This window comes from Ranitomeya variabilis, chromosome 2 (genome assembly GCF_051348905.1).
Source record: "Ranitomeya variabilis isolate aRanVar5 chromosome 2, aRanVar5.hap1, whole genome shotgun sequence".
NCBI classification, from domain to species: Eukaryota; Metazoa; Chordata; class Amphibia; order Anura; family Dendrobatidae; genus Ranitomeya; species Ranitomeya variabilis.
Genome location: NC_135233.1, coordinates 523,920,457 through 523,943,607, shown reverse-complemented (window position 1 = coordinate 523,943,607; position 23,151 = coordinate 523,920,457). Strand labels below are relative to the sequence as shown.

General features: G+C 46.5%; 1 protein-coding gene across 2 annotated transcripts in view; it reads right to left on the bottom strand.

Moving 5' to 3' along the window:
- The window catches only part of ELP4 (elongator acetyltransferase complex subunit 4), a 552,864-nt gene that overhangs the window by 304,116 nt on the left and 225,597 nt on the right, over positions 1-23,151 (bottom strand). The window lies entirely within an intron of this gene.

Here is a 23,151-nt window from a genome sequence, read left to right as displayed (position 1 = left end):
TAGCAATCACATGACCATGTCTACATTTTTGTAATCCAGTTATCTACACTCATGGATGTGTCCGGTCAATGGTATGCCATTAACAGTAAACCAATTCAGAACAACTCCTTACCCCTGATGAAGCACGCTGTGTGAAATGCACATCGGGCAGGCCGGGCATCTGATCTCACCTCCACTTTGTTTGTTACCTTGCACTTGAATTTGCTGTGTATATATTTTTTTTATTCTTTGTTAGGGCGGTGTTCTGTTGTCAGTGACTACCTGTTACTTGTGTTTATGTAGAGTATCAGTAACATAGTTAGCAAGTCCGAAAAAAAGACAATTATCCATCCAGTTCAGCCTATATTGTGTCAGAATAAATCTCCAGATCTTCTTCCTTCTAAAGAACCTAATAACTGTAAGATACAATATTGTTCTGCTCCAGGAAGACATCCAGGCCTCTCTTGAACCCCTCGACTGAGTTCGCCATCACCACCTCCTCAGGCAAGGAATTCCAGATTCTCACTGCCCTAACAGGGGATTCTTTCCTCTTCTATGTTGGTGAAAAAACCTTCTCTCCTCCAGATGCAGAGAATGCCCCCTTGTGACAGTCACCTTCCTTGGTATAAACAGATCCTCAGCGAGATATTTGTATTGTCCCCTTCTATGCTTATACATGGTTATTAGATCGCCCCTCAGTCGTCTTTTTTCTAGACTAAATAATCCTAATTTTATTAATCTCTATGGGTATTGTAGTTCCCCATTTCCTTTATTAATTTTGTTGCCCTTCTTTGTACTCGCTCTAGTTCCATTATATCCTTCCTGAGCACCAGTGCCTAAAACTGTACACAGCACTCCATGTGCAGTCTAACCAAAGATTTGTACAGAGGCAGTATAATGCTCTCATCATGTGTATCCAGACCTGTTTTAATGCACTCCATGATAATAAAGTATTCACTTTTGCATTAATATAGATCTTAGTCATGTTTTTCTTACAAGGGTCCACATAATTTGCTCCATGTGACCTTCACCTAAACTTGGCTAAATTGGGACTATGACTGTATTATTGTGATGTTTGTAATGTGCATGAATGGAGCAAAATGACATTCACTGTGGCCACACATGAAATGTACACCACAGTGATTGTCCTGCTCTAACATACAGGTCTGACAGGCCACGCATATAGATCACAGGATGGAGCATTTAGGAACCATTGCACTTACCTCTAACCCTCACAACCAGTTGCAAACACATCATTGGTGCAAACTGTGTAGCTGTACAGGGCCTCATGGAGGCAAGGAGACCACTTCCACCTCCAAAGCTGGTGGAACTGTGCATTATGATGAGTAATTGGACTGCAAAGGGTCCATATATTGTTCTTGCACAGGGGCCTCTTCTGTCAATGTCCACCAGTTCTCTCAACCATTACCTGCCATGATAGTAGCCTGTAGAAATGCATCTCATGGGAGAAAGGGTGAACATTGTGCATTGTACCAACTACTGGTTCTACACACTAAATAAATCAAATATTGATCCATGGATGTAAAGGAACTAGTGATAGAAAAGTAAAGACAGAAAGGACGTGGCATCTTGGATAGTGGATACCATGAAATTCACATCTGTGCACACCAAAATCGTAAAATCCGGAAATACTTTATTATGATAAATGATTATGATGATAAAGTATCAACTGATTTTAAGATCTTGGTGGGTACTGGTTTGTGAACTAGTATTATATTTTCGATAGATGAGCAAAAGCAACTAGAAAAAAAAGTAGAAGAAAAATGATAATTACGTTGTAATGGACAAAACACTGGGGAAGATGATAGCAAGGAGATGTGGAACACAACCTGGAGAACTAGGAAGGAACGGGTGGTGGAGAACATCAGATCAGCCAGGTGCAGCCTCGGGAATGTAGTTCTAGCATCACGTTACAATTACTGATGAGCTTCTTGAGGAGGTCCTCATCTATGGATTTATTTTTACTAAACATCTTACTGCAGCTAAAACCTGTCAAAGCCATGGTATGACGAAAGCTAAGTTGTTTTCCCCATTCTTGTCCATCTCATGGCACCAATCTAGCTTTTGACTCAACAGCAGAAGATAAAGGGTGTCAATCACATTTCAGAAACAGCCCCCTTTAGAGGCTGCAGAAAATGTTCTAGTTTAGGCTCCACTCTGTCAGTCGGCCATAACTGTACTGGTATTTGAGGCCTTTTGGGCGAGGCGTACAGATTTGTACTTTAGCTTCCCTACTCCATGTCATTTATAGACTTGGTCCACACTGCGTCTGTTCCCAGTGTCAGGTGCATACATTCAGAAAGTGTGCACCTGATGTTGGCCACAGTCAGGATGGATGCCGAGGCATCTCTCTACATAAGGGACCCACTGGAGAAAAACATACCGCATGCTATACATTCCTGGGCAGTGGTCCTCTGTATAGGAAAGTGCAGTCTGCTGAGCTTTCCTATACAAAAAAGCAAAAGCTATGAATACAAGTCAGACGGAAGTTGAAAAGAACACTTATGGCCTATGGTGTATGGTGAATGGTCACTTATGGCACTGTTATAAAAAACATTGGGAAAAGCTAGGCAAAGTGTGCACCTAGCCTTGGGTGTGCTTATGCAGGCAGCATCTGTAGGCAGACTTGGGGGATTTTTGTTCGGACCCCTCTGCCAATTGTACTTATGCTGTTGCTGGCAATCAGAATGATGATGCAATGCTCACTATTCAATGCAAGTCTCCCAGGGGAGGGAGCAAAAACAGACACTGCAAAATTTCATTGCTACCTTGACTTTGACCAGTCTACAGATATGTAATGTGTATGATCAATGTTATATTTATGGGTGGCTTTTTGGAATGTAATATCCAGTGGCTTGTACTAACAGGGGTGCACAAATTACCATAGAATTTAGGAGTCAGATGGACAACTAATGGAGTCAGTTTAATAGCCAGGAAGCAAATCAGGGCCGGCTCCAGGTTTTCATGGGCCCTGGGCGAAAGAGTCCCAGTCAGCCCCTTTAACATATACCACAATTCATAATGCACCGATACGGCAGATAAATAAAGGTATAGTACAATGCCAAAGATTTCACTTACTTCTTACATTACATGAGTGATATCTATTGTACTTTCTACATTAGCTCAGAAACCGGACAGTATAGTCCTCTATACAGAATAATGAGCCCCATATATTGCTCCAAATGAATAATGAGCCCCATATATAGCTCCAAACAGAATAATGAGCCCCATATATTGCCCCATACAGTATAATGGCCCCATATAGTGCTCCATACAGTATAACTGGCACCACATAGTCCTCTATACAGAATAATGAGCCCCATATATTGCTCCAAACAGAATAGTGAGCCCCATATATTGCCCCATACAGTATAATGGCCCCATATAGTGCTCCATACAGTAAAATTGGCACCGCATAGTCCTCTATACAGAATAATGAGCCCCATATATTGCTCCAAACAGAATAATAAGCCCCATATAATGCTCCATACAGTACAATGGGCACCACAGAGTGCTCAATACAGAATTAGCCGCATATATTGCTCCATACGGAATTGACCCCATATAATACTCCATACAGTATAGTGAGCCACATATAATTCTCCATACAGTATATGATGGGCCCCATCTATTGCTCCATATATAATGGGCCTCATATAATGCTCCATACAGTATATGATTGACCCCATACAGTATACTGAGTCCCATATATTGCTCCACACAGAATGGGCCCTATATGATGCTCCATACAGAATGGGCCCATATAATGCTCCAAAAATAATTGGCCCCATAAGATGCTCCATGTATAATGGGCCCCATATAATGCTCCATATATAATTGGCCATATAAAATGCTCCATATAGAATTAGTCCCATAAGATGCTCCATATAGAATTAGTCCCATAATATATAATATTATTGGCCCCATAAACTGCTCCATATTGAATTGGCCACATAAGATGCTCCATATTAAATTGGCCCCATATAATACTCCCTATAGAATTGGCCCCATAAGATGCTCCATATATTATTGGCCCCATAAGATGCTCCATATAGAATTAATCCCATATTATGCTCCATATATGGGCCCCTTCTGATGGTCCCCATATATTGCTCCAAATATTTAAGAAAATGAAATACTCACCTCTCGTTGCTTGACGCTGCTCTGCTCTGGACTCCTCACCGTCGGCGCCTACCTGCTCTCTGTGCTACGACTGCTCAGGCAGAGGGCGCGCACTGGTGACGTCATCGCGCCCTCTGACCTGAACGTCACAGTCAGAGGATGGAAGACGCTGCAGCGCTGGAATCGGGAGAGGTAAGTATCGCAAGTGCCGGGGCCCGGAGCAGGCGGGGGGTGCACTATAGCGTGCCAGTGTCCCGGACGGCGAGTGGGGCCCCCTGCCTGCTCAGGGCCACGGCACTTGCCCAGGTGCGCCAGGTGCTGACGCCGGCCCTGAAGCAAATCGTTGCTGTCTACATGAGTTTTTAGGGCACATGGACGTCCAAGAAGTGTGCCATGAGCAAGTCCAAAAACTGCTAACAAGCATGTATTACACGGACAGTCACTGATCTGAATAGCCTCTATGTAACACTGCTCACCCTCTAGCTGATCCCACAGGCAAAACCTATTGTTTTCCAGTAATCTAAGGAGATGAGTGCTTCCATATTAAAGGGGTTGTCGCTGATGATACAATACCTTTAAATGACAGCAACAATGTTGGAAATGAATTACCTAGCTGGCTTCTGGATGAACTTACAATATATTTTAAAATGTGGCCTTAAGTTAAGGCTGCAAAGGTCTCATGTCGAAATTAACTTCACACCACCCCCCTTATAAACTTTCCCCCAAAAAATGTTAAGGCCAAGTTGGTAAAGACTTTCTTGTTTGTTTTTTTTTTTTTTTTTAATGAATATGTTGCACAAAAGACAACATTTGATTTGTGCAATACTGAAAAAAAATATAATGTCCCCTTTTCCTCATAGTTTGTAAGCTTGCGAGCAGGGCCCTCACTCCTCTAGGTATCTGTGTTGATCTGTGTTTATTGTTATGCTGTAATGTCTACTGTCTGTACAAGTCCCCTCTAAAATGTAAAGTGCTGCGGAATCTGTTGGTGCTATATAAATGAAATTATAATTTACTATTATTATAATGTATAGCCCAATGAAAAAAAATCCAGTGCATAAAAATGAATAAAGAGCAAAATACAACTAAAAAGGCAAACAGCAGAAAGCAAATGACAAGTCCACGAGAGGGAAATGGCAAAGCGAGGGACTCTCAGGAGTCACAGCATGCACCTGAGGCTCATTAAAGGACCTTTTAAAAATGAGAAAGAAATGCCGAGTGGTACATTGAAGTAGGACTCACATGTCCCTGCTGTGGTAAAAAAAAATGAAATAAATAAATTAAGAAAAAAAAAGGCTGCAGATGGAAAAGCATGCCCTGGGAGAGAAGGAGAAGCCAGAGAAGAGCAGACAAGCCGAGGTGCCAGGAGAGAGCCCTGTGTGAGCCTGGCACTATTCTGAGAGCAGGCAGTCAGGAGGCAGGAACCACACTGGGCACATGATGAGTGCGCAGACGGCTGCAGCCAAGAGCAACACACAGTCCTAGAATATCCTCATGTATTTATGTGAAGACTAGGTCCTGAGACATAAGTCCTGCCCTAACAAAACCAAGTATTCCTAGAAAGTATCAGAGAAGGTGGGAGCCATGGCATAATACATTCTTCTGCAACACCATAAAACAAGGCAAAGATCTGTAATGCACAAAATAAGTTTCCACGGGCAAAGAAAAAGCTGCTGGTCTCATCCACAGTTATAACCTACAATCCAGCATGGCGTCCCCACTGCACTCCCCCCAGAAGTGATGCTGGGGCTCATCACCACACTAACAGCAGAATGCCCAATCTCCACAACACTCCGCGGAGCGGGCTGTGTCACCAAATTCAGAATCATCTAGAAAGGCGTCTGCAAGTATATGTCCTGTAAAAAGTTGTATGTCGTTAAAAAAACATGGCTAATTCATTCACAAAATGACATTATTGTTGTCCGTGCACTGTGTGTAATATGGCAGATCAGCACCATTGACTTGCATGTGGATGAGCTGCAATGCCAGGTCAGCCCATAGTCTACCAAGGGGCACTACAATCAGCATGTGTTAAATAACTCCCTCCACACCCCTAAACTAAAGAAAGTTCCCGTCTCTAGATGGTCTCCTCCATACTAAAAATAAAAAAGTAAAAAAGTATAAGCAATGTTTCAGCCACATGGGGCCTTTTTGAAGCCAAATATAGAAAGAAATGTGCATATAAAAGTGCAGACAACGTTTCAGCCACATAGGGCCTTTTTAAAGTCAAATATAGTAAGAGGTGTAAAAAATGTTCTCCATGTCTCTTACTATATTTGGCTGAAACGTTGTCTGCACTTTTTATCTTTTGTATGGAGTAACCAATAAAGAGAAACCTTGGAGGAGAATGTCTGGCAATACGAATAATAATAATCTTTATTTTTATATAGCGCCAATGTAGCGCCCCCACTGCCGCAGGGCCGAGGGGTACCCGATACCGGGCCTCTGAGTCTCTGCTCTGGGGTTGTCACGGTGGCTAGACCCGGTCCGTGACCCTGCTGAGGGGCGCCCAATAAAAGGTGTGGATGATGGTGGTGGTGCGGTGCAGTAAATAACGAGGACACCAGGTTGCAGTCTCTTTACCTCTTTACTGAAGGCTTCAGGTGTCCAAACCAGGGCACTGTTAACCGGGCTGTCTGAGACCGGCCGGTCCGAAGGCACATCAGGAGTCCCCTTCACAGGTGGGAATCAGCGTCTACCTTCTAGCGCCTGTGTGTTGTAGTCCTTCCCCGCTGAGCACCCCGGGATAGTCCTCACAACTGCTTCTGTCTGTCTCTGATGCTCGTTCTCTCCGTCCCCCAGATGATATGGCAGGACGCACCCGTATGACGGGGTAGGCCTGGAGTTCTTCCGGGACTCTAGAGTCGCCCCTCTCCCACAGCTGCCTCCGTTGTCTGCTTAGGTGTTTTAGTGAGACAGCCAACCTATAATTGGCTGTCCTGCCGTGGTTTGAAGTAATGCTTGTAGTCTCTTACTTGCTCGGCGTTCCGGCCACCGACTGTTGCCCCTCAGAAGGATGTTGCCTCGATCTTACAGCACGACTCCTTCTGGTTCTATCACTTCTTTGCTGTATCCCCGTTGCTCACTGGTTTGTGCTATTCTTAGGAGTCTGCCAGGATCCCATCCCTGACAGGTCCTCTCACTAGCTCTTCCCAGCTACTTCTCTCTGTCTTCCTGTCCAACCCCCAGTTTTACCAGAGTGTGAGGAGTGGCCTACTAGATAGAACCACTCCCCCTGGTGGCCGGAGTGTGAAGTGTAGTGTGAGTGTTACCTGATCAGGTGAACTCCTTTAGTGCAGTCAGACGTAACATCACTCCCCTTAGCGGCAGAGCGACATTACTGCAACGACCAGGACTCTTGGGCGCTGCACTCCCCCCCGGTTAAATCCAGTACTCCTGGACTGGGAAAACAAGAACAACTATACATGTTAACAGGAAACGCACAACAATTTGAAATATTATAAACAATTAAACATAACAGTGTTTCCCCTTATGGGAGGTGAGGACTTCTTGAACGTTGCGAAAGTTAGGTCATGCACAGTTTATGACTCTCAGTTCAGTGGTTAAAACAGCGGGGACCCCGAGTAAACAAAGGGGTCCCCTTTTAGAAGTTTTTGGAGCAATTCACTGTCCATTACTCCGTTGTCCATTTTTAAAACCTGTAACAGAAAATATGCACACAAACATTTTCAACTAAATAGCAGCCCTCATTAATACCTCCACGTTTCGTAGTGGAGGGGAGTTTGATTCTGAGTGCTGCGTGTAGACCTTCGCAGCGCAGGTGTTGATACTGGCCTAACAGGGCCCACTATGCTTGCTACTGCTGGTGTAGTGCACTGCCTTCTAGCTACACTTCTAGTGAGTCTGGGTAGCACTGGCAGGCTAGAGCTCTCAGGGCTGCTGCTACCAACAGTGGGTACGACAGATTCGCCGATAGCAGAGGGAGGACTTGCCGGTTCAACGGTTGGCATGGCATCTTCAGATCGGATCTGCTTAGCTGGCTGAGGCTGCGGGGCCGGATGATCTGGTACCACCATGGTTTCTGGTGGATCCGGCTTTTGGAACATTAGAACAGGTACCACGATGGCCTGATTTATCTGAGTCCAGGACTGGAGAAAGTCACCGAGGACAGTGTGGATCATCTTCTCCTTTTCTTCAGGTGGGGAGATTCCTGGAGCCGTTTCCCTCTCTCTCAACTTATCAGGGCAGACCTTAAGGTGATCCCTGGATATCGCCGTTGAGGTCTCCCCTCCGTCCTTGCTGATGAGACAGACCTTCGTGTTGTCGAAATCAGATGGCAGGATGGTATACGGTTCCGCTTCTCATTGGTCATCGAGCTTGTGTAATCTCCTCTTTCGTTTGAGTACTTGCTCACCAGGTGACAGGGGAATCGCAGGCACGTGCTGGTTGTAGTCCCTTTCCTGTTTTTGCCTAGTCTGGGCGAGACTCCTCTCTATGCACTCCTGTACCTTGCGGTACCTTTGCTGTCTTTCTACATCCCAATCTGCATCCAGTGAGGTATCTTCGGGGACTAGGACCCCCATGTCCAGATCAACGGGTAACTGGCTAGACCTTCCTCGCATCAGGTACGCTGGAGTGCAGTTGGTAGAATTTACTGGGATGTGATTGTATATATCCACCAAGTCAGGCAACTTTGTCGGCCACAGGTTCCGTTCCTCTACGGGCAAGGTTTTCAATAAGTCAATCACCACTTGGTTCATCTTTTCACACATCTCATTGGTTTGAGGATGGTACGGTGTAGTTCTGATCTTCTTACACCCGTACAGTTGGCAGAACTCTTGGAACACTTCTGCTTCGAAGGCTGGTCCTTGATCGGTCAGTACCTTCTCCGGGTAGCCATGGGGCCTACAAAAGTACTGCTGGAAGGCCTTGGCGGCAGTCCTGGCCGTTAGATCCTTGACAGGTACAACCACCAAAAATCTGGAGTAGTGATCTACGATGGTAAGAGCGTAGATATAGCCTGACCGGCTAGGTGTCAGCTTCACATGATCCAGCGCGACCAGTTCGAGCGGCCGTTTGGTGATGATAGGCCACAGGGGAGCCCGTTGGCTGTCACGGTCCTTCCGGCGTAGGCTACATGGACCGCACTCCCGACACCACTTCTCAATGGCTCTCTTCATGCCAATCCAATAGAACCTCCCTCGGAGCAGCCTCTCTAGCTTCCTCCATCCGAAGTGTCCGGCTCCATCGTGGTAGGCTCCCAGAACCATGGGCGCATCTCGCCTTGGCACCACTATCTGCCACACCAATTCATGAGTACGTGGGTCGATGCTTCTCCTGCACAGCTTGCCATCATGGATAAACAGTTTGCTTCTCCCCTTCCACAGCTGTTGGGTTTCCTGTGGGTCATCTGGGCCGGGACGTAACCCTGCCTGCGTCAAGAGCTCTTTCACCCGACGGACCGCGGGGTCACCATCCTGGGTTTCCGCCCACCCGTGATGGGGCAGGGGGTTCAGCATAGCACCCGGTTGGTTCTTATGCCTGTTCCTCACATGATGGGAATTCTGAGTGGCTTTAGGGCGATGGAATGCGGGCAGCTCCACCTCTTCAAGTGCCTCCGGGTCTTCCTCTGCTTCTGGCAAATTGGGCATCCGAGACAGGGCATCGGCATTCACATTCTTGTGTCCTGCCCGGTACTTGATGGTGAAGTTGTAGTTGGACAGCCGGGCCATCCACCGCTGCTCCAAGGCCCCGAGCTTGGCTGTATCCAGATGCGTTAGCGGATTGTTATCTGTGAAGATGGTGAATTTCGCAGAGGCCAGGTAGTGTTTGAACCTCTCTGTCACTGCCCAGACGATGGCAAGGAACTCCAGTTTAAAGGAACTATAGTTGTCAGGGTTCCTTTCTGTGGGACGAAGCTTCCTGCTGGCGTAAGCGATCACCCTCTCCTTGCCTTTCTGGACCTGGGACAGCACGGCCCCCAATCCCACATTGCTGGCATCCGTGTACAGCACAAACGGTTGGTCGTATTCAGGATAGGCCAGTACCTCTTCTCCCGTCAGTGCCGACTTCAAACACGTGAAGGACCCTTCCAGCCCCTCGTTCCAGTCAAATGGGGCGTTCTTCCCCTTGGCCTTCTTTGATTGGCCCACCAACAGGTCTTGCAAGGGTGCGGCTTTCTTGGTGAAGTCCTTGATGAACCTTCGGTAGTAGCCTACCAGTCCGAGGAACTGCCGGACTTCGTGGAGGTTGCTGGGCTTCGGCCAGTCTTGGATCATCGTGACCTTGTCGGGGTCTGGGGCCACTCCTTCAGCACTCACCACATGGCCCAGGTACTGCACTTTGGGTTTCAGCAGATGACATTTGGACGGTTTCACCTTTAAGCCAAAGTTGGACAGGGCTTCGAACACCTCAGCCAGGTGCTTCAGATGGTCTTCGTAGGTCTTAAGGTACCTTCACACGAAACGACTTTACAACGAGAACGACAACGATCCGTGACGTTGCAGCGTCCTGGATAGCGATATCGTTGTGTTTGACACGCAGCAGCGATCTGGATCCTGCTGTGATATCGCTGGTCGGAGCTAGAAGTCCAGAACTTTATTTGGTCGTCAGATCGGCGTGTATCGTCGTGTTTGACAGCAAAAGCAACGATGCCAGCAATGTTAAACATGGAGCTAACGACCTGTGAGAACGATAAGTGCGTCACCGCTACGTCACAGGATCGCTCCTGCGTCGTTCTGGAGCTGCTGTGTTTGACATCTCTACAGCGATGTAAACAGCGACGCTGCAGCGATCAGATCGTTGTCGTTCTCGTTGTAGAGTCGTTTCGTGTGAAGGTACCTTTAGAGAAGACAATGACATCATCCAAATACAGCAGTACGGTCTCAAAGTTCTTGTGTCCCAGACAGCACTCCATCATCCTCTGGAACGTCCCCGGGGCATTGCACAATCCAAAGGGCATGTAGTTGAATTCGCAGAGACCCATCGGTGTCGTGAAGGCCGTCTTCTCTTTGTCCGCCTCCGCCACGGGAACCTGCCAGTACCCACTGGTGAGATCTAAGGTAGAGAAGTAGTTAGCAGATTTTAAGGCAGCCAGAGACTCCTCTATCCTGGGCAGTGGGTATGCGTCCTTATGTGTAATGCGATTCAACTGTCTATAATCAACACACATCCTCATTATACCATCCTTCTTTTTAACCAGGACTAATGGAGCTGCCCAGGGGCTACAACTGTCTCTCACCACCCCAGCCTCCTTCATTTCTCGCAACATGTCCTTGGCACACTGGTAATGAGCTGGGGGTACAGGACGGTATCTCTCTTTTATGGGCCGGTGATCTCCCGTGGGGATATGGTGTTGGATCCCTTTCACCTGTCCAAAATCTAAGGGGTGTTTGCTAAATACCCGCTCGTACTCGTGAACCACCCTGTAAGCCCCTTGTTTTTGATGGGATGGGGTAGAGTCAGTGCCCACATGCAATTCCCGACACCAATCTTTCGTGTGCCCTGCAGAACCGTTGTCCTCCGCCACGTTTGACGGGACCAAGGGTTCAGGTGTCCTTATCACACTATTGTTGACAGTGAACAGTTTGGCGAGCGTGGCATACTTGGTGAGATGAACCTCTTCCTCCCCACAATTGAGGACACGTACAGGCACCCTCCCCTGGCACACGTCGACCACCCCCCGGGCTGTCAGAATAGTAGGCCTATTGTCTGAATACACAGGTTCTACCAAGGCCTGGTAGTCCTTTCCCCTGAGGCCTATGGCTGCCCGACACCATATTAACATTTCACTCCTTGGGGGGTATCACAATGGGGTTTGAATCACTCACAGTGACACGGCCAATCTCACCACCAGTCAGCTCTACCTGCTGTCTCTGCATCAGAGCTCTGATTTATTTTTGCAGGGCACGTTGTTCGCTGTGGCCAGCGGTTTCGGCTACCTGTTGCAACAAAACAATAACTTCTGCAAGACAATTTTCTATAACATTGGTACCGATAGTCATCATGGGATTACATTCTCGGCGGTCAATATCAACAATCACAATCCCCTGAGCTTTCAATTCCACCCGCCCCACTTTGATAGTGGCCTCTTTATACCCCACTTGTGGCAATGGCTGACCATTACTGGCTATTATGGTGAAATCGTCATCGGGGCCACGAGTAATATCGGTGTCCTCCCAATACCGTTTATAGAGTACATAAGGCATAGTCGTCACCTGAAAACCGGTGTCCAGCAAAGCATTCAGGGGGATGCCGTCATCCACTACAGGAAGAACTGGTCGCCCTCCAATGTATTTGGCTCTCCAATGCTGTGGGCCTGACCGTCCTATTCCTGAGGGTTGGCCCTTTGCCCCAGGGGTTGCTCGTTTAAAGGACAGTACCTTGCAAGGTGGCCCACCTGATGACAGCGGCGGCAGATGGGTCGTCCATCCTCATGGAAGCGATCGTTGGACCGGCCTCTGGTCGGCGGGGTCCTCCTCTGTCGCATCCAAGGAACATCCTCCGGTCTGGTGGCCAGCTGGATCTTCTCCTTGGGGGCCTCCTGTAGGGACCGCACCGTCCGGGCCAGGGCAGCAACGCTCTTGGTCAGCTCCTGCATCTGAAGGTGGAGTCCTGCAGGGGAGTCGTCTTCTAGGCTCTGGGCATCGGCCTCGGCGGCGACTGGAGCATCCAACGCCACCTCCTGGTGGTATGTGAGAGCGGGATGCCTAGGAGGTGCTGTACGGCTAGGCTGTCGCTCCTGCCATGCCTGGATAGCTTTATCCTTGAATTGCGCAAAAGTCAAGTCTGGATTTTGCATGGCCAGGAAGTGCAGTTGACCCCTTTGGTGGCTGCACAGGAGCCCCTCAATGAACCGCTCCTTCAGGAGTTTATCCTCATCCTGCATGCTGTCAGGGTCACTCTGCTTAATGGCCCGCATCGCCTCCTGAAGATTAAGGGCATAATCCCGTAAGCTATCCTGCGGCCTCTGCTTGCACCCATAGAAAGTCAGTTTAATTTCGGTAGCAGTGCGGGTATCAAAGGTGGCTTTAAGCTTTGCAAAAACCTGCTGTGCAGTTCCCTTATCCGCGGCGGGCCAGGATTTCATTTCTCTCAGAGCCGCCCCAAAGAGTTGGTTTGTTATCAGATGAACCTTCTGAGGCTCTGTCAGGGGATAGAACTCGAGCAGGCTGCAGATCCCTTCTTTAAAGTCAGTGAATGTATGTGAATCCCCGGAGTATCGTGGGAGCCAGGCCGCCCCGGGCAGGTATGGCATAGAGAAGGGCATTATAGCCTTTGCGGTAGCGGCAGTGTCCGACTGGCTGATGGGGGCAACGGGCTCCGGGGCTGCCAGTGGTGGTATTAGGGCCGCGGCTTCGCCCGCTGCGGGGACCGGAGGTGCCCCTGCGTCCACGGCTGCGGCCGCCACCTCCTCTCCTCCCGACTCGGATATGGCTGTCCCTTCCTCCCACTAACCTGCTGGAGGTCGGAGTTCCTCTTCCGGGATTGGCGCCTTACCGCGCTTTTCCGTTCCGCGCTTCTTTTGGCCGGTTCCGCCCACGAAGCTAAGGCTCCTCCTTCCGTGCGCGGCAATGGCGAATTTTGGCGGTAAATGACAATACACAGTCCTTGCAATAAGTCACAGTAGTTCCAAGCACAGTAAATCACAGTTCCAAGGCACACATGACCTGATTCTTCAGGCTTAAGTAGATCCTGTTCGTGACGCCAAGTTTGTAGCGCCCCCACTGCCGCAGGGCCGAGGGGTACCCGGTACCGGGCCTCTGGGTCTCTGCTCTGGGGTTGTCACGGTGGCTAGACCCGGTCCGTGACCCTGCTGAGGGGCGCCCAATAAAAGGTGTGGATGATGGCGGTGGTGCGGTGCAGTAAATAACGAGGACACCAGGTTGCAGTCTCTTTACCTCTTTACTGAAGGCTTCAGGTGTCCAAACCAGGGCACTGTTAACCGGGCTGTCTGAGACCGGCCGGTCCGAAGGCACATCAGGAGTCCCCTTCACAGGTGGGAATCAGCGTCTACCTTCTAGCGCCTGTGTGTTGTAGTCCTTCCCTGCTGAGCACCCCGGGATAGTCCTCACAACTGCTTCTGTCTGTCTCTGATGCTCGTTCTCTCCGTCCCCCAGATGATATGGCAGGACGCACCCGTATGACGGGGTAGGCCTGGAGTTCTTCCGGGACTCTAGAGTCGCCCCTCTCCCACAGCTGCCTCCGTTGTCTGCTTAGGTGTTTTAGTGAGACAGCCAACCTATAATTGGCTGTCCTGCTGTGGTTTGAAGTAATGCTTGTAGTCTCTTACTTGCTCGGCGTTCCGGCCACCGACTGTTGCCCCTCAGAAGGATGTTGCCTCGATCTTACAGCACGACTCCTTCTGGTTCTATCACTTCTTTGCTGTATCCCCGTTGCTCACTGGTTTGTGCTATTCTTAGGAGTCTGCCAGGATCCCATTCCTGACAGGTCCTCTCACTAGCTCTTCCCAGCTACTTCTCTCTGTCTTCCTGTCCAACCCCCAGTTTTACCAGAGTGTGAGCAGTGGCCTACTAGATAGAACCACTCCCCCTGGTGGCCGGAGTGTGAAGTGTAGTGTGAGTGTTACCTGATCAGGTGAACTCCTTTAGTGCAGTCAGACGTAACATCACTCCCCTTAGCGGCAGAGCGACATTACTGCAACGACCAGGACTCTGGGGCGCTGCACCAACATATTCCGCAGTGCTTTGCAGTTTGCACACATCATCATCGCTGTCCCCGATGGGGCTCACAATCTAGATTCCTTATCAGTATGTCTTTGGACGCCTTGGACCTTCTTCAATAATCATCTGGCAATACTGTGGGGAGTTGCGCCACGATTAGATGGACCACAGAGTGGTGAATGGGAGTAGACATTTTTTTCAGTGGTTCTAGAACACATGGGCCCGTTTCATTAAAGCGTAAACACTTTGAAAATTCATGCCAGTTTTGGGCAGCTACACTAAAATGGGCAGTGAAGGCGAGGAGCCGGACCAGGACGGGGCATGGCAATGCCTGCCTGCCAAATTCATCAATAGCGGTGGCATTTTTTACACGAGAAATGTTACTGTAGTCCACCACTGGAGTAGCAATTCTGGAGACGCGCAAAGAGGTGCACACCACTAAGAAGATGCATCGAATTCATGAAGTGACGTGTGCTCTACTGCACACCCTTCATTAACACTTTCCTGAACAATTATATACTACCAATATGTCTCAAAAATTTATTCAAAACATACTGATAAAATGCTATAAGCATGGAGTTTTTAGAGCCAAAAAACACTCCCAAAAAGTGTGAAGAAAGCCTTGTGCATCATTCAGATTAGTCACTGCTGACTGCACTGTATCTGCATTACAGGTAATCCCGTGTATAAGATGTTATGTTTATTTGTAGATGCTAAAAAGAAGTAAAAATGCTGCACATATCACCATCCAAAGAACGGACGTCTGCAAGTCACCACAGCGTCTACCTAATGATGGGGGCAGCTATTGTCTTGTTTTCCCTTACACTGTACATCTAGCAACTTGTCCTGAATTTAAGATGACCTGTCATCCGACAGAAAAGGCAAAATTCTGCACGATGTACTGTGGGAAGTGTTATGACATGTCTGTTACCATAGTTACAGCAGCAAGTGGGGAGAGGTTCCTGTCAGGGACCAATTTACTTCTCCAGAGGGGCACTGCCACCAAAGGCAAAGCATGCATTGCCCACGAGTCTCTGCAGACTGAAATCTGAGCAGCAAGCTAAATGAGCTCAGATATTCCACACTGCTTGAGAGGAAAAAAACTGAAAAATAAAATAAAAACAACTCAAAGAAGAAAACATGAGGAAAAGCAAAGGCACCAAAAAATCAAATTAAGAGGCAAAATACTTAGATATTATGGTTGAGTAACCAACAGGTCAGTCCATAGGTACCCTGAGCTAGCAGTGACCAAACCATGCTTGGTCTTGTAGTAGATACACAACGTACACACTTGGCTGAATAACAACACAATAAATAAGTGATCATTTATTTTAAAAAATAAGCTAAGAAGAAAATGACAAAGCTTCCACTTTTATTAAGCTTTGAGTGACGTTCACATGGTTTGGGGCGATATACAGAAGCGATTGCCAAAAGCAGGCAGCCTGGGGTACCATAAAGAATTCAGACACAAACGTCCTAGAACTGATCCACCTCAACAACAAAAATTCACATGCCTCACTAAAGCCTGATTCAATCCTGCAATATGGATGCTAATTATGCTGTCCATACTCTTCCACGAGCCCTTGCTGAACCTTTATATTGACATGAGGACTACTATACCAAGAAAGATTAGAACCTGTTGGGTTGCTGAGGAGGAAAATTTAAGGGATTCCCAGGTTTTCTCTTCTTAATCTCTATACAAGGGATCTCCAGGTCGTTGGCCTCAGAGTAGTCCTCATTTAACATCATATGACAGTTGGTGGATACCAGTTTGAAGTAGCAGGGAAAGAACCATGAAAAATAGCCAGACAGACTGAGGTTATTGCAGGCCAAAATCACTTCAACCAGTCGATGGGCAGAAAGTCAAGGCAGGCAGTAGACGGAAATAAGAAACTCTAATCCTCAAAGACACAATGATTTGGAAGAGTCCTTAGTAAGCCTGGGATGACAGATGATTAGCTAAGAAGGAAGAGCTTTTGCAAGCAGTGGTCCTGTATGTGGTTGGTTGGAATACGGTACACATGCATAGTTGTGGCAGCACCAGAGAACTCATCAGTAAGGCAGCGGCAGTAGGCAAGGACATCATGAGGGAAGTCTGGTTAAAATTAAAGCAAAAAGAGTGAGAGAAGAGCAGCGGAGGGCGAGTGAAACGCTTATGTCTCTAATTTCCATAATCATAATACTGCAATACGAAGAAACCACAAGAGCTAAAATACCAGGTTGCAGGCATTTATTGCAGTTCATGTGCCTCCAGACGTTGGGCGCATGAGGCCCAAGATGACAATACATCCGTACTACTAGTAATGGCAACCTGGCATAAATCATATTATCATATCATACATGTAGATATTAATTTAGGAAAACTTCCTAGATTTTGAATGCCACTTTTTTACACCAATATTCATAACTGTGATCAGAAGACCCACACCAATAACTACATGTTGCGCATAGATACAAAAAGTCCGTTAAAACTGAAATTTTTCACTGAAGGAAGTTCAAAGCCCTCGCAAATGTGTAAAGGGAAAATGAAAATATTGGTCATGTGTTAAGGTTCCTTAGCATTATCATTTTATGACTAGTCTTGGTCTCCATAGTACAAAATGAGCATCGCAACTGATGGCAATAAGGCCGGCCTCACACTAGCGAGTTTTACGGACGTATGAGCGCATAAACTACGTCCGTAAAATACGCATTACACACGGCCCAATGATTCTCTATGGCCCAGCTCCTATCTGCCGTATATTACGCATCCATAATATACGGTCTTGTACGGCCATAGAAAATCGCAGCATGCTGCGTTTGTCACCGTATTGCGCAAAAAAATGGGCAATGAAAGTCTATGGGGGTGAGAAAAATACGGATTCCACACGGACCAGCAGTGTGACCTGCGAGAAATACGCAGCGGTGTTAGTGAAAAGCCGGTAATTCAATTGCCGGCTTTTCATTTCTCCTTCCCAAACCCGACAGGATATGAGACATGGTTTACATACAGTAAACCATCTCATATCCCTTTTTTTTTTTTTTGCATATTCCACACTACTAATGTTAGTAGTTAAAAAGTTAGGAAAGCAGGATGATATGTAGTTACCTTGAGTTGCGGTGATGCGCCCTCTGCTGGATGTCCTCATGAACTGGAGCCTTGGAAAAGTTCCCACGCTCGAGTTCATATGAGGACATCCAGCAGAGGGTGCATCACCGCAACTCAAGGTAAGTACAGATCATCCTGCTTTCCTTTCAGTACCCGGGGTTTACAGGCACGAGCGAGTGCATTAGCGCAGCTCCTGGCTGTAAAATGATTTAACCCCTTCAGATGGATTTACTTCGTGGGACGTGACAGATCATCTGAAGGTATGTATATTGTTGGTTTATTATTTTTCAGAGCGAGGGTCTTCAGGTGGATTGAGAGAGCAATAAAATATTTAAAAAACCTGTGTGTTTATTTCATTAAAATACTTTTTAATAATGTGTGTGTGTTTTTTTAACCCTTTCATACAATTGGATTAATAATGGATAGGTGTCATAATTGACGCCTCTCCATTATTAATCTGGCTTAATGTCACCTTACAATAGCAAGGTGACATTAACCCTTCATTACCCCATATCCCACCACTACACGGGAGTGGGAAGAGAGTGGCCAAGTGCCAGAATAGGCGCATCTTCCAGATGTGCCTTTTCTGGGGTGGCTGGGGGCAGATGTTTGTAGCCGGGGGGGGGGGCAATAACCATGGACCCTCTCTAGGCTATTAATATATGCCCTCAGTCACTGGCTTTACCACTCTGGCGGAGAAAATTGTGCGGGAGCCCACGCCAATTTTTTCCGCCATTTAACCCTTTATTTTAGCAGCTACAGCGCCCAAATTTTGCACATACACACTACTAACATTAGTAGTGTGGAATATGCAAAAAAAAAGGGGATATGAGATGGTTTACTGTATGTAAACCATGTCTCGCATCCTGTCGGGTTTGGGAAGGAGAAATGAAAAGCCGGCAATTGAATTACCGGCTTTTCACATATATCGCGCTGAATTAAACATAAATACAGAATATATATATATATATATATATATATATATGTGTCTCAATGACACATATATATATATATATATATATATATATATATATATATATATATATATATATATATATATATATATATATATATATATATATATATTGCATATATATGTTTTAACGAACATTTGAGCCCATAAATCCATTAGATGTCGGTTTTGCAAGCCTGCGAGAAAATATTGCAGTACAGATGCCATACGGATTACATACGGAGGATGCCATGCGCAAAATACGCTGACACACCCTGCCTACGGATGACATACGGATCACTATTTTGGGGACTTTTCTGCGTATTACGGCTGTAAAAAACGGACCGTATTTACATACGCTGAGTGTGAGGCCGGCCTTAATTTACAATCTGTAAGAGTTAAAAATAATCTAGAACCTTAACCCCTTCATGACCCAACCTATTTTGACCTTAAAGGGCCTCTGTCACCTGAATTTGGAGGGAACAATTTTCAGCCATATGGGCGGGGTTTTCGGGTGTTTGATTCACCCTTTCCTTACCTGCTGGCTGCATGCTGGCTGCAATATTGGATTGAAGTTCATTCTCTGTCCTCCGTAGTACATGCCTGCACAAGGCAATCTTGCCTTACGCAGGCGTGTACTATGGAGGACAGAGAATGAACTTCACTCCAATATTGCAGCCAGCATGCAGCCAGCGGGTAAGGAAAGGGTGAATCAAACACCCGAAAACCCCGCCCCTATGGCTGAAAATTGTTCCCTCCAAATTCAGGTGACAGAGTCCCTTTAATGACCTGGCCGTTTTTTGCAATTCTGACCAGTGTCCCATTATGAGGTAATAACTCAGGAAAGCTTCAACGGATCCTAGCGGTTCTGAGCTTGTTTTTTCGTTACATATTGGGCTTCATGTTAGTGGTAAATTTAGGTCGATAATTTTTGTGATTATTTGTGAAAAAAAGGAAATTTGGCTAAAATTTGGAAAATTTCACAATTTTCAAATTATTAATTTTTATTCTGTTAAACGAGAGAGTTATGTGACACAAAATAGTTAATAAATAACATTACCCACATGTCTACTTTACATCAGCACAATTTTGGAAATTTTTTTTTTTTTTTGCTAGGAAGTTATAAGGGTTAAAATTTGACCAGCGATTTCTCATTTTTACAACGAAATTTACAAAACACTTTTTTTAGGGACCACCTCACATTTGTAGTCAGTTTGAGGGGTCTAAATGGCTGAAAATACCCAAAAGTGACACCATTCTAAAAACTGCAACCCTCAAGGTGCTCAAAACCACAACCACAAGAAGTTTATTAAACCTTCAGGTGCTTCACAGCAGCAGAAGCAACATGGAAGGAAAAAATGAACATTTAACTTTTTAGTCACAAAAATGATATTTTAACAATTTTTTTTATTTTCCCAAGGGTAAAAAGAGAAACTGGACACCAAAAGTTATTGTACAATTTGTCCTAAGTACGCCGATACCCCATATGTGGGAGGGAAACCACTGTTTGGGCGCACGACAGGGCTCGGAAGGGAAGGAGCGCCATTTGACTTTTTCGAAGAAAAATTGGCTCCAATCTTTAGCGGACACCATGTCGCGTTTGGAGAGCCCCTGTGTGCCTAAACATTGGAGCTCCCCCACAAGTGACCCCATTTTGGAAACTAGACCCCCCAAGGAGCTTATCTAGATGCATAGTGAGCACTTTGAACCCCCAGGTGCTTCACAAATTGATCGGTAAAAATGAAAAAGTACTTTTTTTTCACAAAAATTTTCTTTTAGCCTCAATTTGTTCAGTTACACATGGGCAACAGGATAAAATGAATTATAAAATTTATTGGGCAATTTCTCCTGAGTACACTGATACCTCACATGTGAGGGTAAACCACTGTTTGGGCACACGGCAGGGCACGGAAGGGAAGGTGCGCCATTTGAGTTTTTGAATGAAAAATTAGCTCCAATCATTAGCGGACAGCATGTCGCGTTTGGAGAGCCCCTGTGTGCTTAAACATTGGAGCTCCCCCACAAGTGACCCCATTTTTGAAACTAGACCTCCCATGGAACTAAACTAGATGTGCGGTGACCACTTTAAACCCCCAAGTGCTTCACAGAAGTTTACAACGCAGAGCCGTGAAAATAAAAAAAATCATTTTTCTTTCCTCAAAAATTATTTTTTAGCCGAAATTTTTAATTTTCACAAGAGTAAGAGGAGACATTGGACCGCAAAAGTTATTGTCCAGTTTTTCCTGAGTACGCCGATGCCCCATATGTGGGGGAGAACCACTGTTTGGGCACACGTCGGGGCTCGGAAGGGAAGTAGTGACGTTTTGAAATGCAGACTTTGATGGAATGGTCTGCGGGCGTCACGTTGCGTTTGCAGAGCCCCTGATGTGCCTAAACAGTAGAAACCCCTCACAAATGACCCCATTTTGGAAACTAGACCCCCCAAGGAACTTATCTAGATATGTGGTGAGCACTTTGAACCCCCAAGTGCTTCACAGCAGAGCCGTGAAAATAAAACATAATTTTTCTTTCCTCAAAAATTATGTTTTAGCAAGCAATTTTTTATTTTCGCAAGGGTAACAGGAGAATTTGGACCCCAATAGTTGTCGCACAGTTTTTCCTGAGTATGCTGGTACCCCATATGTGGGGGTAAACCACTGTTTGGGCGCACGTCAGGGCTCGGAAGGGAGGGAGCACCATTTGACTTTTTGAACGCAAGATTGGCTGGAATCGATGGTTGCGCCATGTTGCGTTTGGAGACCCCTGATGTGCCTAAACAGTGGAAACCCCTCAATTCTAACTCCAACACTAATCCCAACACACCCCTAACCCTAATCCCAACTCTAGCCATAACCATAATCACAACCCTAACCACAACCCTTACCCCAACACACCCCTAACCCTAATCCCAACCCTAATCCTAACCCTAATCCCAACTCTAACCCTAATCCCAACCCTAACCACAACCCCAACACACCCCTAACCCTAACCATAACCCTAACCACAAGCCTAATCTTAACCCTATTTCCAACCCTAGCCCTAATTCCAACCCTAACCCTAAGGCTATGTGCCCATGTTGCGGATTCGTGTGAGATTTTTCCGCACCATTTTTGAAAAATCTGTAGGTAAAAGGCACTGCGTTTTACCTGTGGATTTACCGCGGATTTCCAGTGTTTTTTGTGCGGATTTCACCTGCGGATTCCTATTGAGGAACAGGTGTAAAACACTGCGGAATCCGCACAAAGAATTGACATGCCGCGGAAAATACAACGCAGCGTTTCCGCGCGGTATTTTCTGCACCATGGGCAAAGCGGATTTGGTTTTCCATAGGTTTACATGGCACTGTAAACCTGATGGAAAACTGCTACGAATCCGCAGCCAAATCTGCACCGTGTGCACATAGCCTAATTCTAACCCTAACTCTAACTCCAACCCTAGCCCTAACCATAGTGGAAAAATAAAAGTAAATACATTTTCTTTATTTTATTATTGTCTCTACCTATGGGGGTGATAAAGGGGGAGGGGGAGTTTCATTTACTATTTTTTTTATTTTGATCACTGTGATAGGTTTTATCAAAATGTACGTGGAAGATGGTGGCTCCCATGGACAAGACGGACGACACCGGGAGGCTCGGTAAGTATGAGGGGGTGGGATCGGAGCATGGGGGGTGGATCGGAGCACAGGGGAAGCGGACAGGAGGACGGAGGGGAGCGGAGGACAGTACGGGACAGGACGGAGGACTGGGGAGATCGGTGGCGGTGGCAGATCAGGGTTTCCAGCCATGGCCGATGATATTGCAGCATCAACCATGGCTGGATTGTAATATTTCACCAATTTTCATAGGTGAAATATTACAAATTGCTCTGATTGGCTGTTTCACTTTGAACAGCCAATCAGAGCGATCGTAGCCACGGCACTGGGCTGAAGTACCACTCCCCCTGTCCCTGTAGGTCGGGTGAAATTGGATTTAACCCTTTCACCCGACCTGCAGGGATGTGATCATTCTGTGACACAGCATATACGTCACAGGTGGGATTGGCACCGACTTTAATGACGCATACGCTGTGTCACAGGTCGGGAAGGGGTTAATATATCTGTTTAGCTCCTGAGGGTCTTTAGGTAGCACCCAGATATATTCAGCCCACGCTGTCATGTTGTCATGTCATGTCCACACAGAAGATGTTACACATTAACATGGCCACTACTTGGCCTTTATCCCCTGATTACAATATCAGTGCCTGGTCACTGCTCACTCACTGCTCCGTATTTTTTGAGACTGTCCGCTGAGAATGGCCACAATACAATTAGTTATGTGAATATGGCAGATAGTAAAGAGGATTGATAC